At 38.7% G+C, this 13,390-nt stretch overlaps 1 protein-coding gene across 2 annotated transcripts in view; it reads right to left on the bottom strand.

Moving 5' to 3' along the window:
- Window positions 1-13,390, bottom strand: part of LOC124158753 (sodium- and chloride-dependent GABA transporter ine) — a 281,736-nt gene that overhangs the window by 32,409 nt on the left and 235,937 nt on the right. The window lies entirely within an intron of this gene.

The raw sequence follows: 13,390 nt of genomic DNA, 5'->3' as shown, positions 1-13,390 counted from the left end.
TTTAGAAGCAATATTGTTTATCATATTATTGTAGTAGAACAAACATACAGTATCATGAAAGGAGAAAATTAACACTAAAAATCACTAACAGTTTCATTTAGCTATTTTGTCTCATTCTCTCAACTCATTTGTTAGTATTGCAGAGGAAATTTTGTATCATATTGTTCATTGCCACACTCTTGGGGTTGGGTGATAACAGAAAGAAGTTTCAACTTGTTTTTGAACCATCCATTTCCTAGAGGAAGCTCACTTAGTTTGAATTCAAGGTAGGAAAACTTGCGGTTCCTATCCATTCTTATTCTGGAGAAATAACTACGATTTGGATTATAGCAATGATCCTTTGCGATCAATGGAACCATTTTTGATAATGGTTGATCTAAGATACAACCAAGGAGATCTTTAACACCACCAAAACTTGTTCTAAAGTCCAAGAGATAGTTCCGCTTTTATGCGCGCAATACTATGTCCCCCATTGCATTGAATCCACGACTTCCAAACAATGGCTTTTGTACTTAGTTTATATCGTAACACTAAAATTTCAGTATATCTTTCTTTCTGCTCATATGCTTATGTGGAGGTTTTAGATAAATTTCTACCGCCACCGACAGTCAACCATTAGATTTTTTTTCCTTTTCCTCATTGACTGCTTTTTAATTCCTCGATGAAGCCTTGCAATCGTGTTTACCACCACTAGCCATAAATCACTAGCGGCTTCCCAAGTATCATCTTGTTTCGTATGATTATTTAATGGTAGTCTTGGGTAAGCAATTTTTCCACAGGATTAATTCCATTGGATTATTTCTTCAAGTCTCATTTAAGAACACATCTCAGCTTTCAAACTGGATTTTTACCCCTTCCTAGCTACAGCTAGTTACGAGTAAAACAAGGCGGAAAAGAAAAAAATAATGGGGAAATAGATGATTTTATCTTTATTTCTACGTCAAAAAAACTCGTTATTCATGCAATCTTAGGCTTTAAAACCATGCGTTTTGATGGATTCACGATCAAGAAAATGCATTGCCTAGGATATTTGTAGTTGGTCGCGTTATTTAGAGTTGAAGTTTATGTTCTGATAGGTCGAATAGGTTAATCGCTTAATATGCAGGATGGATAAGCCTATGGCGCCGCATTATAGCTACTCTAAGGCATTCACTTCATGCTAAGCGCCTCGCAGAACAGCAAACTGACAAGAGTTATAGGAGCAATAAAGCCATGGGGTACGTTTGTTTCACTATCATTGCAAAACAGAGACATAAAAAATATCCCTATCACGCATGCCCTACCTTGATATCCATGGAAGGTCTGGTGAGCAGTTTTTTTCTAGTTCTTGCATCAACCGAAACCATGAATTAGAATTTATGAGAAAAATATTTTGTTTATTCACCAGTTATTAAGATGCAAATGCGTATTATGACGTACGTGAAAGGTATAGCGAGACTAATCGCTAAACCTTCAGGACACTTGAGCAATTATGGTTGGACGTATTTTGGTCCTAAGCAAGGAAAATAATTCTGTCGTTCCTCTAAATCATTCAATAGGATGAAGATAATAAAGGATAAGAGAATGGTTATTTAGTGAAACTGTGCACTGGAAATTTCTTTAACTAACCTGCAATGTACAAATTATATTAAATCCTCCTATTTTGGTTTCAAAGTTCCTAAAAATGTTTTTGTCACGGTATTATTTTTTTTTCGTCTATGAAGTTGAAAATTGAAGTGTAATATAAGTGTTAAGCTTTCAATGTACCACGATGTAGGATAAATGGAACCTCTTGACAAGCCGTACGGCTTAGAAAAACCATTTTGTATATGTAAATAAAGGCAATTATTATTATTATTATCAAAAATATATAATAAGTAATATTAAAATGTTATGAGTACCACTTTTTTCCTAATAAATTATCAAAGATACAATGACTAAGAAAGGGCTCGCACACAACACGGGGAATTGGAGGGGATAAAAAATGGTGAACTCCACTAAAAATATTTGAGCACCCAATCCACCTTATTTCGCGTACCAGCTCTTGCCCATAAAGCAGATGAACCCAAAATATTCAATGCAATCGATCGCGAGGCAGCTTTCAGTTTAGGCGTCATCGCATTTATTTTGATTTATGGGAGATTATGCTGTGAAAATTTGTCTTCTAGGCTTAGTAGAACATACATTTTTTTCGGAAAGTTAGAAAATGGTTTTATTTTCTTCACATTTCCTCAAACGGTCGAAGTTCAGGAATATTTCGATACCATGAAGAATTGGAATACACAAAATAGCAAGGCATTTCTCTCATTTCGAATGAAGTGCTAACACTTGTCATGCGGGAAATGAAAAAAATCCTACAGTAGTCACATGAGATTAAAATATCTAAAAAGGCGATGAAATTTATTTGATAACCTACTGAATAACCAAACACGTAAGCGGTCCGACCAGTAAAGTGGAATACTCTATGATCTCACGTTGACCAACATTGGGATCGGGAAACTTATTGTGAGAGAGATAGAGGCAGCATTTTATAATACTGTCCTTTAAATTTTCCTCCCTCGATTAGTGATTTATGAAAAGTCATCTACGATCACTGCACTTGGGAATTTACATTCAGGTTATTGATAAAGTCATTGTGATTTTGCGCTTTTTATCCACCCACAATTATTTTTTATTTATTTGTACTTTTTATTGCCTTAATAATTTTTCTGCTTTAGATCCTTCATCACTTCCTCCACTCTTGGTCCTGTGTATCCGTGGCCTACGTCTTCCGTTCTTCCCTTCCATCTATACTTCAACGATAATTTTAATTAGACCAATGTGCCTCAAGGTGCGACTAATTAAATTGTCACGTCTTTTATCTAGCGATTTTATCGTTGGATTATTCTTCTTCATAGAATGATCCTCTAAAATCGCTGGCACAGTAATGGCTTTTCCTGGTTTCGCTATTTAGTTTGGCCCTTTACGCTTCTATAGCGTTGAGGTGTTTTTCCCCGTCCCATCCCTTCCGAACCTGTCCTACCCCAAAGGCGTCGATGGGCTCCTATGGCGGCGGCGCCTCTTTCCTTTTCCCTTCCTCTCCTCCCCCTCCCCGGGTGATCGGGCGTATAAGTCTCTGACTTGGTTCCCGGCCCCGGTGTGTTAAATCCCTGAAGGGCTCCCCTTGAGCCCTCACTCTCTTTGTTTGGCATTCTATCCAACGATTTGATCGATAGATTTTTCTCTTTAAAAGGAAAATCCTCCAAAATCGTTGGCACATTAATGGCTGACGCCTGTTTTCGCTAGTGGGTGGGTCCTTTTCGCTTTTATAGCGGTGAGGTGTTTTACCCCGCCCCATCCCTTCCCACCCTTTCCCTACCCCAGAGGCGTCGTCGGGTTACTTATCGCGGCAGCGCCTCTTTCCTTGCTCCCTCCCTTCCAACCCCATCCCAGGGTGATCGGGCGAATCAGCACGATTGCTGGGTCCCGGACCCGGTGCGTTGTATCCTCGCAGGGCTCCCCTGGGCCCTCATTCTCTGTCCGGTATTCTATCCAATGTTTCCAAAAGACTAATTTTCGTTCCAACTCTTCTAAGAACTCCCGCATTACTTACTCGGTCGATCCATTTCATCTTCATCATTCTTCAGAGGAACCACATTTCTAATGCTTCCACTCTTGACTTCTCTGCACCCGTAAACATCCAAGCCTCCCTCTCATAGAGAAACATGCTACATATTTAGCATCTGATGAATTGTTTCTCGATTATTTATTTTCAATTCACCGAGATTTGAGGGAATAGAGCTAATGCTTACATCGCGAAGTATACCCTTTGTCGAAAAGGGTGTGGTGTCAAGCAGTGGCGCAGCGAGGGGGGAATAAAACCCCCCCACAGCTCAGAGAAAATTTTAAGTTTAATCCATTTTACTTAATTGGATTGATATTACTAACAGAATAGTATAAGGATTAATAAAATATCCCTAAAACTCTCTAAACTCTAAAAAAATATCTCAGAAAGCCGTAAAACTTACCATTTTGAACCATTTATCTTAAAATTCTGCATTTCGTTGATCTCACACCTACCGCTTATCCTGGTGGGTATTCCATACCCCCACTCACCCCGGTATTAGTTGCATCTTAAACCCCCCAGCCTTAATTCCTATAGCTGCGCCCCTGGTGCCAAGAACAAGCTGACAATATTCCAGAAACTTGTTACATATGTAGTTGATGAATATATTGATGAATTGGTTCTAGGTATATAACTTATTTTCGATTCACCTGTATTTTAGGAGTAGAACCAATGCTTACGTCGCGAAGTCTACCCTTAGCCAAAGAGTATTTGGTGCCAAGAAAAAATGAAATTATTCCGGAAAGGTGTGAAACAAAACAAACCACAACACAAAGGTGACGACCACGTTCTGGTCTGATCTATGAGCGCATGGACGACCCATCATGCGATCGGAAAACTTACGATGTCCCCCCTTTGGCGGTGGTAAAGGTCGCATTATGAATGTCCGAGTGGAATTGTGCGCACTTGGCATTTGCGTGCCCAACATCAAAGCGACCGCCGCGCCACCACGAGAGGCCGCAGGCGAGATTGGGACGCAAGCATCGGTCGGCTCCGATGTCACCGAGGATATTTCCAAGTCGACCGCGGAGACCCACTCTGGGAGATGTGTCGTCACTTTCGTCGCTTGCGGTGAAGATCAAAAAAATAGAGAGACACTCGTGGGACGCTTGGGTGTCACGATGGGACTTCAAAAAGGGAGAAAAAAAGTTAAACGAGCGTTTTTTTATACACGCACCGCAACAGCAGTGTCATCTCCCATCCCCACCCGTAAGCTCGGCGATTCATTTATTCGTAATGCTATCGCTAGTTTCGAATTACACGCCTACCGGTTGCCAAGCATGTGGAAATATGAAATATACCTGATATAGGTTTTGATGCTTCTCCGGGGAATCATGCGGGTAAACTTTTCTCGGGATTCCCACAGGGTTAAAAACACAATTTTTTTCCGACGTTTCGAGCTCCGACTCGGGTTCATCCTAAGGGCTGCTGAATGTCGTTTTTTGAAATAAATACAACGACATTCAGAAGCCCTGAGGATTAGCCCCGAGTCAGAACTCGAAACTTCAGCAAAAATGGAATTTTTAATCCGGTGGGAATCCCCAGAAAAGTTTACCCGCATAAATCGCCGGGAAAACCAACCTTGAGGATGAGCACCGAGTCGGAGCTCGTAACGTCGGCGAAAATTAAGTTTTTAATGCGGAGGGAATCCCGTGAAAATTGAGGGATCGTGTAGGTGTGGTGGCTAGATTGTTGCTTCCCATCCTGAGGGCTAGGGTTCAAATCCCGGCGGTGACAGAGAATTTTCAGGAACTGCCCGATTCCTGCTTGAATGTAGTGTGGAGGACATTTCAAGCGCAACACTCCATCCGTCGGATGGGACGTTAAGCCGTGGTCCCCTTGGCGCCTTTCGTTAACAGCAGGCTAATACCGGCGCTGGGTTTCCCTCCACCCTTTCCTCCCTACCCTACCCTCATGGCGCAAATGACCTCAGCTGTCTGTCTCCTGCTCCAAATACAATACAATCCTTGCAGCACCACATACAGGGATTCTGCAGGAATTGATGAAGAATCACTAGAGATTTCAATAAGGGGATTGATACGTTGGGTAGAAGGCTGGCTTTACACCCCGTTGGCCCCGGTTCATATCTCAACGGTGGCGGTGATTTCGACGTCGTCCAGTAGCTCTTCACCATTCTCCAAGATATCCTATCCCAACCATTGGGCGTCGCCGAGGTGATAATAGCGGTGATGCATATTTCCTATCAAAATCTAAACCTTTTTGAGAGTTGCAAACATGGCCTTAGGAGTGCGATCTAGTGAAGTTGAATCTGTTTGAGTTCGAACTAGCAATTATTCCGAGGGGATAAACGAATTCCTATACCTATGCGTACGGCAAAATAACTATTTCATTTCAGTATTTCTGTCAAACCGGTTATGGGATCGTGCTCTCTCCATCAATCACTAAGACATTTAACCTTCTTTAATAGTTCAAGAGTTGTACATAACTTCCGAGTCCCTCGCGGCCCCCAATCCAATACCCGCAAACAAATAATGCACATTATTCGACGCTTATTACTTTAATACTTAAAACCATCTAACAGTGCCCTCAGTAACTATAAGCCTTAGTTATCATAAGGGCAAGAGGGCAAAACAATCCAAGGATTGTTTTGCCTTAGCGAGTACGTACCATTAACCGCGGTTACTTGAAATGGTGGGGTAAATTGCAACGGTTAACTACCTATTTTAAAAAGGTCTCGCAACAATATAATCTTAACAGTCATCTAACTACACACCAAATCATCCACTATATTTGCACTGAACACTGAATTGTGCCGTGGTAAGTGATAACGTCCCAAACACGAAAATACTAACAAGCCATCATTTAAGTGTGCACTCCTTTTGCAAAAAAAATCGGTTAATATCGTCCAAAAATTCTTATGAACACTCATTTCCGTTGTTCGTGGCCCTGAAATTGTTGCCACTAAGGCACCAGTATTTACTCAAAGTCCTAAAATTGTTTTATGCCGGAAGTGGCAATATGCCGAGTGTATTTGGAAAATATAAATATAATTTAAGGAGTGAGTCATTCGTTATAACAAACAGGCCAAGGTTAACATTATATAAACGTTGCTTTCTTTACATGGGGCCAAAGATATTTCATTTACTGCCCGCTAAAATAAAAAAATAAATCCTTAAATAAAAAGTTAAGATTAGCCAAAAACTGGCTATTCTCTCAAGAAGTAATTGAGCATTTACTTTAATGTTATTTCTTTAAAACTCTTATGTAATATTTACAGCATTATTTTTTTGCATACACTTTTGTTATTTGATGGTGTCACAATTCCGGTCTTGTGACCTTGGAGACCACCTAAATCTCCTCTCTGTTATCTTTGTTATTCAGCAATAAAATCAAAATGTAGGAGTAAATGAAATCATTATTACTTACATTATTATTTCAAGTTACGCCACCATTTCAAGTAAACCCTGTTACGATATATCAATTAATACGCTTCATTTTACACGTTTGTGAAACATTTGTCACAAGGGTGATTCATTTAGCGGCAAAATCACTCTTTCGAAGATGTTACGATCAGAAAGTAAGCTTTCAGTTGTAATCTCTTTGTGATAAATTTTGGTTTCCCGCATAAAGTAATTAATTAAAGCAGTGATACTTTAATTTCAAATGTATTTTCCTCTAAAATGAAGATTTCATTTTCAGGGATCGATAAAATCAAGAATAAAATCGTGGGATTAAAAATGGTAAACAATGAAAACAACCTATCACTAGTAGAAATTTAACCAACAAAAATTGAACTCAAATTTTACGTAATAATTTGAGCAAAATTTAGTAAAAGTTAAATTTATTCAATATCATGGGGTCATCTAACTCATTTTACACCTGATGTGCCTATACGTCATAACAACGTGCTAGGCTAATATAAAAAAAGCAAATATTGTAGAAATATCGATGTCAGCTACCGCTTAATGAGTTTCATTAGCCGGATAAATTGTGTACGGATCCCGTTCGAATTCACAAATATCCGAAACGTTGAATACAATGTAAAAAAGGAGTATCTAATTAATAATTATTAAAGTCAGGTGAGTTTAAATTGGAAGCGGTAGAACGAAAAAGCACAAAATATTGCTATAATATGGGTTTTATTCATAATAGAAACACATATCGAAGTCTACTAGTGATCACATTGACACACAATTTGAAATTTTATTCAACGCTTAATAAAAGTGTCAAATTATCATCAGATACCTTAGTATATTTCCATTATGGGAATAAACGTTGCATATCCGTAGTATATCTTCAAGAAGATACTCGCTATGCACTGAAATGATATAATGTGACGCACTCCATATGAATATGCTAAGATCCAAAGAAATGCCGTCAACCACTTCATCACTGAGATTAGAAATCTGACATGACAAGGGCATTAAACTATCGTTACTATCTTGGAGAGATTAAGAAATCAGATAATCCAATAAATTTATTACGATATTAATTCACGTCAACATGGACTTCCGTGAGGTTCATTCTACATGAAATAGCTAGAATTTAAATGGCAATCAGGTGACTCCATTGGCAGTAGTTTAAGGGCATTCAAAGCAATTAACCTGTTGAACCCGTCACGGCAAAATATTCAACACTTCTCTCATTCTTCAAATCACCTTCTCCTTTTACTGGATGTGTCAGCTGGTGAAGGGAAAGAGCTAAAGGCGGCGATTAGCCAAGTCTCATATTCCAACAATTAACTCATTTGATGAACCTTGGAGTAAACAAGACATGCTTGAGTAAGACACTTGTTTTTTATTGGATACTAAAATACATCAAAGCTTACCTTCCACCAACCGTGGAGAATTCGTAATCGTCGACCAATTTATTAGTTTGGCCACAGGAAGAGGGCGTCATAAAACCAGACAACATTAAAAAACTATTGTTTTAATTAAATCGTCAGCTACTGTTAAGACTCGTTCAACACTATTTAAGGAGGTAGGCCCGAGAAGCGATTCACGTAAATGCCAATTTCACGAAAATTAAAAACATGGTCACCGCATTGCTCCTCATCGGCAAACAGGCACAAATAGGCTTCGGGCGCAATATTTTATAGAAATTGTGTTGGAAAATCCTAATTATTACATAGGTTGTTACAAAAATACTCCCTAAGTGAAAGAAAAATGCTGATTAATGCTAAAATATATGTCATTTAAACCAAAAATTGATATGATATTTCTTATACTTTCAGAATCATGTTAAAAATAAAATTTAAACCAGTAACTGGACAAATTTGTGATTCATTAGCAAATAAATGTCGTGATTGGAGTCAAATAACGTTAGTTTGATAAAAATGGCGCCACGGTCGGCGCAAATAGCTCTAAAAAGAGCAAAAGAACAACTAAATTTTATCATTTTTATTGATTTAAAAAACGAAAATTAAATTATTTATAATTCATTGAGGCGGTAGTAAGGCAAAAATAACTAATAAAGATGGTAAGTCAATCGAAAAATACCAATAGAATTACATCTCAAATGTCACGAAAAAACGTTTTTTTTTTCGCATTTTTTCAGCTCTAATGCACACAACGTTTTTTTTTTCAAGCTTTATAAATTTTGTAAACGTTTCGCGGTCTTCAAGGTACCCATCTCTATCACTATCGTAACCAGAGAATGATCGGAACTCCTTTCAGAAGGTTCTACTTTCTGACACATACTTACTAGTATAAGTCGCTCTTAATGGACAAGTAGGATGCAAGCGAAATTCCACGAATTGCTCTCGGAAAATGTTCAAATTTTCGAAAAGTAACTGAATAGGCAATAATATTTTTACAATAGATTGTAGGCTATAAAAAAATAAAATTGACTGCGTCGTAGCTAAAACGCATGGTTGAGTTTACCTTGTTCGTAGTAACTTACTTTAACAAAACTTTTCAGTCTCTTTTGTGCATAAAAATCCCTTAATAATATTTTTAAGGACAAATTACTAACTTAAAGCGATGCAAAATTTTAAAAATTGTGTAAAGAAAGATAATAGGAAAATAGATAAAATTTGGGCAGAGATTTTAGAAATTTCAGACAAAGGGAAACACGAAATTATTAGGAGCAATGCACACCAACGAGGAAATATTTACATTAATCACCTCGTTCTTTAGCACTAAGCCATCTTGTTTTTCTTAACATGCTATCAAATACACGATTGAGTGCATTTTTTCTTCGTGCGGTCAAGTCCGGAATAAAACACTTCAAATTATATCTAGAGATCTTTCAACCGGATAATTCAAGCTGTGGAAAATAATCAGTTTTTTTTCAGGAATTGTGTGAGCGATTGTTCGAGAGGCAATAACATTATCACAACGATCTTTACTTAACGCACCTGTCTTTTATCTCACGCAGAGTCCAGGAGATACCCACATTTTCTCGCTGGTATTAGAGGGATGTAACACGAACAGTGTAAATAGTTGGAAGATGAAAATTGTGTCACTCGCTGAAATAAAATGCCAAGCTATGATCTTTTACTTTGGTAGTCAATGCGTTTATATACCACATTAAGTAAGCAGAAGTTGAAAAAATGTTAAATGTTGCCGTATAATCTAAAGAAATCATTTATAACCTCCTTTTCCAGGATAAAAAACCCACGAAAGCTACTCATCAATTCAAAAAGCGATTCTTTTATGGTGAACTCACGCGTTGAAGTCACCAGAAGGGGACAAATCAACCTCGTCTATATTTTACAGTATTTCATTTACAATCACTTGAAATTTAATTCAATCTACTGTTGGATTTACTGTTTGACGTCATATGACGAATTCTGAAATAGAATTTCTAATGTATTACTGCTCAAGTATTAACTGCGCCTGTTGGACTAATTTTCACTAGAGCTGCGGACAGCATAGAAGATCGTTCAAATAAGAAAACAAGTATTCATGCAGTCTGATAAATTCGCATACATCTATTTACAGGCCGCAATGAAATAATAGATACATTTCTGAAGAGTTCGACCCTTTATCATGCGAAAAATTCAAATTGATTGCACAGGTTCCTATTTTAATGCTCGTGTGATGGATTCATGCGCATATGTTTAACGGTCGGAGTAAAACAAAAAGTGAAACACCAGATGAAAAGAAATCGAGTATATACGCCAGATAACAAAATACTACCGATCAAGCGAGAGCGGGGTATTCTCTTAAATGTATCAATTTTTTACTTTATTTCCATCACTGACGCGAGTTCATGTCATTTTTGAGTTGCTGGGTTGCATCAATGTGTTGTCACCCACCGCGCAATTAAATTCGTTTACCAAAGTCGCCACTCACCTCGCTCACGGGAAAAGCGATACGGGTTTGATGGGGAAATAAGGTATAGTTGGAAGTGTTTACCGAAATTTACAATCATGATGAAGCTTCTGAGGGGATCGCTATGTAAGATTTTAAAGAAAAGGTTATGGAAGAGTTTGATCTGGAGTGTAGCTATCTACGGTGCGGAAACGTGGACACTGAGGGAAGAAGACGAGAGAAGATTGGAGGCATTCGAGATGTGGGTATGGAGAAGAATGGAGAAGGTGAAATGAACGGAGAGGAAAAGGAACGACGAAGTGCTGGATATGGTAGGCGAGGAGAGGCAGCTTTTAGATGAGATACGGAGGAGACAGAAGGTATGGATGGGAGGAGTACTTAGCGGGGAAAAAATGTTGAAAACGGTGTTAGAGGGTAGAATGTTAGGGAAAAGAGGGAGGGGAAGGAAAAGAATGGGATTTTTAAATAGATTGAAAGGGGGTAGGCCTTACAGTGAATTGAAGAAGGCAGTGGTGGAAGGAAAGGGAAGCTCCCAGATCACTTCTTTAGTACTCTATGGAAACCTACCGTAATGGGTAGAATACAATAATAGTAATAATAATGATGTTATTCATTATATTCGTGACTCTTCAATGCAATTCCTCGCATTTGGTTGCAGACGCAACTGATTTCCGAATGTAGTCACTAAATAGTCGCTCTGTGTGCGCTAGGCCTTACTAGGTTGTTTGAATCAGGGGCGCAGCTAGGACTTAAGGCTGGGAGAGGTTTTAGGCGCAACTAATACTGGGGTGTCTGGGGGTATGGCATACCTGCCAGGGTAAGCGGGAGGTGCGGGGGCCCTCCACAGAAAATGTTTAGGATAAATAGTGAGTTTTACAGCTTTTTGAGGGATATTTTATGTATCCTTACACTATTCCATAAGTAATATTAATGCAATTAACTAAAATGGATTTAACTTAAAAAAATTCTGAGCTCAGGGAGGGGTTTTATCCCCCAAAACCCTCCCCCCCTCGCTGCGTCACTGGTTTGAATGCATACAAGAGCTACCTGAAGCCCATTTCCGTTTATTCTTTTCCCTCACACAACCCATCAACCCCCTTTCCCCGAAGGCTTATGTGGACAAGAGGGAGGCCTTCGAAGCGCACTTCGGAAATGGTTTCAAGGTTAGGCGCCCTCCACAGAAGACGACGCCAGGGCGCCTGCACACGCTCGCACTTGGCATCGAATGCCATTTTACCTTCCGAGGCGTTCCTTGGCGGTCGCATCCGCTGCGTGACCATTCCTCCCGGCCAGCAAATCACTCAAATGCCAATGCGGCAACGAGGTTGTGAATATCTGGAGGCACTGTTTCCGAGTTTTTAGCATGGTCAAAGTTCCGCCATCTTGGTTTGGCAATTTTTGGACTTGGTCTCCGACTGATATTTTGAGGTGGCTTAGTTTTATTCTGAAAATGCGCAACATCAAGTGAAAAATGCTACCATAATCACTAGTATTTCGCCGGTGATTGTCAACAGGTTTTTCCTATCATTCGCGATACTTCTATTAATGTACAAACTCTGTGCCTGTTAGCCGCTTTACTGGTGGGGATATCCTTGAAAATATACTTTATTACTGTAATTGTTAGATTTCCGTTGGCTATATTAATATTAAATACCGGTTATTATATTAAATGAGTGCCGGTAAATGACTAGTTTACTCTCGTAAAATTTTATGTTCATCTTAGCTGGTTGTAGAACTTAACCGTGGTGATTGATGATATTTTTTCCCTTGGAAAAGATGTTTGAGGCATTAAATTCGCGAAGCCCACCTATGAAGTAAGAAAAGAAGGTTTACAATGTGGGTCCCATAGGTTATTTTAGTGTTTTAACGAGTTATGACCAAAAATTTCACCAAATAGTAAGCATTGACCCTTGTGGGATTGTCAATGTTTTGGTCAAAGTGGGCGTGGCTTGTCCTACCCAAGCACCCCCATTCCGGCCACACTTCGCTCCACGCTCGAAACCAGTGGTGCCCTCTCCAGATATTTACAACCTTCTTGTAATACGGTAACCTGGTGCTGGGCAAGCAAACAGATTTTGAAATTTGAGGAGAACACTTTGTCGACTATAAAGCCCATTTCACAAGATTGCTTGCAGCTGAAAATGTGCATTTCAGGATGCATCGCGTTAAGCCGTGAATTGTATGAACGAATATGCTAATGCATGATCGCAAGGTGGCATGATACATATTTTTGAAGGAAAATAATTCATTACTTTACGTTAATTTGAGAAATTTTTACAACTGCCCAGAGATATTTAGCAGGGAAAATAATATTTTTTAAAGTTTCATTTTCTTTTGACTTCATAAAAATAAATTTATGACAGCTTCTCGTTCAAATTACTATTATCATGAAATTTTTACATTAATATTAACTTAATTTGAACATTACTATTTTTATGACAGTACTTTAAAATATTTTCCATCAAATATATCCAAAATGTAGCCATGTTGTTCGTTTTCAACTACTCACTTTGCCAAAAAATACAGCAGCGAGGCAGAAGCCATTCTGAGTTTTTGTGTGTATAATATT

Source organism: Ischnura elegans, chromosome 5 (genome assembly GCF_921293095.1).
Source record: "Ischnura elegans chromosome 5, ioIscEleg1.1, whole genome shotgun sequence".
Classification (NCBI taxonomy): Eukaryota; Metazoa; Arthropoda; class Insecta; order Odonata; family Coenagrionidae; genus Ischnura; species Ischnura elegans.
This window is presented reverse-complemented; position numbering and strand designations above follow the sequence as displayed.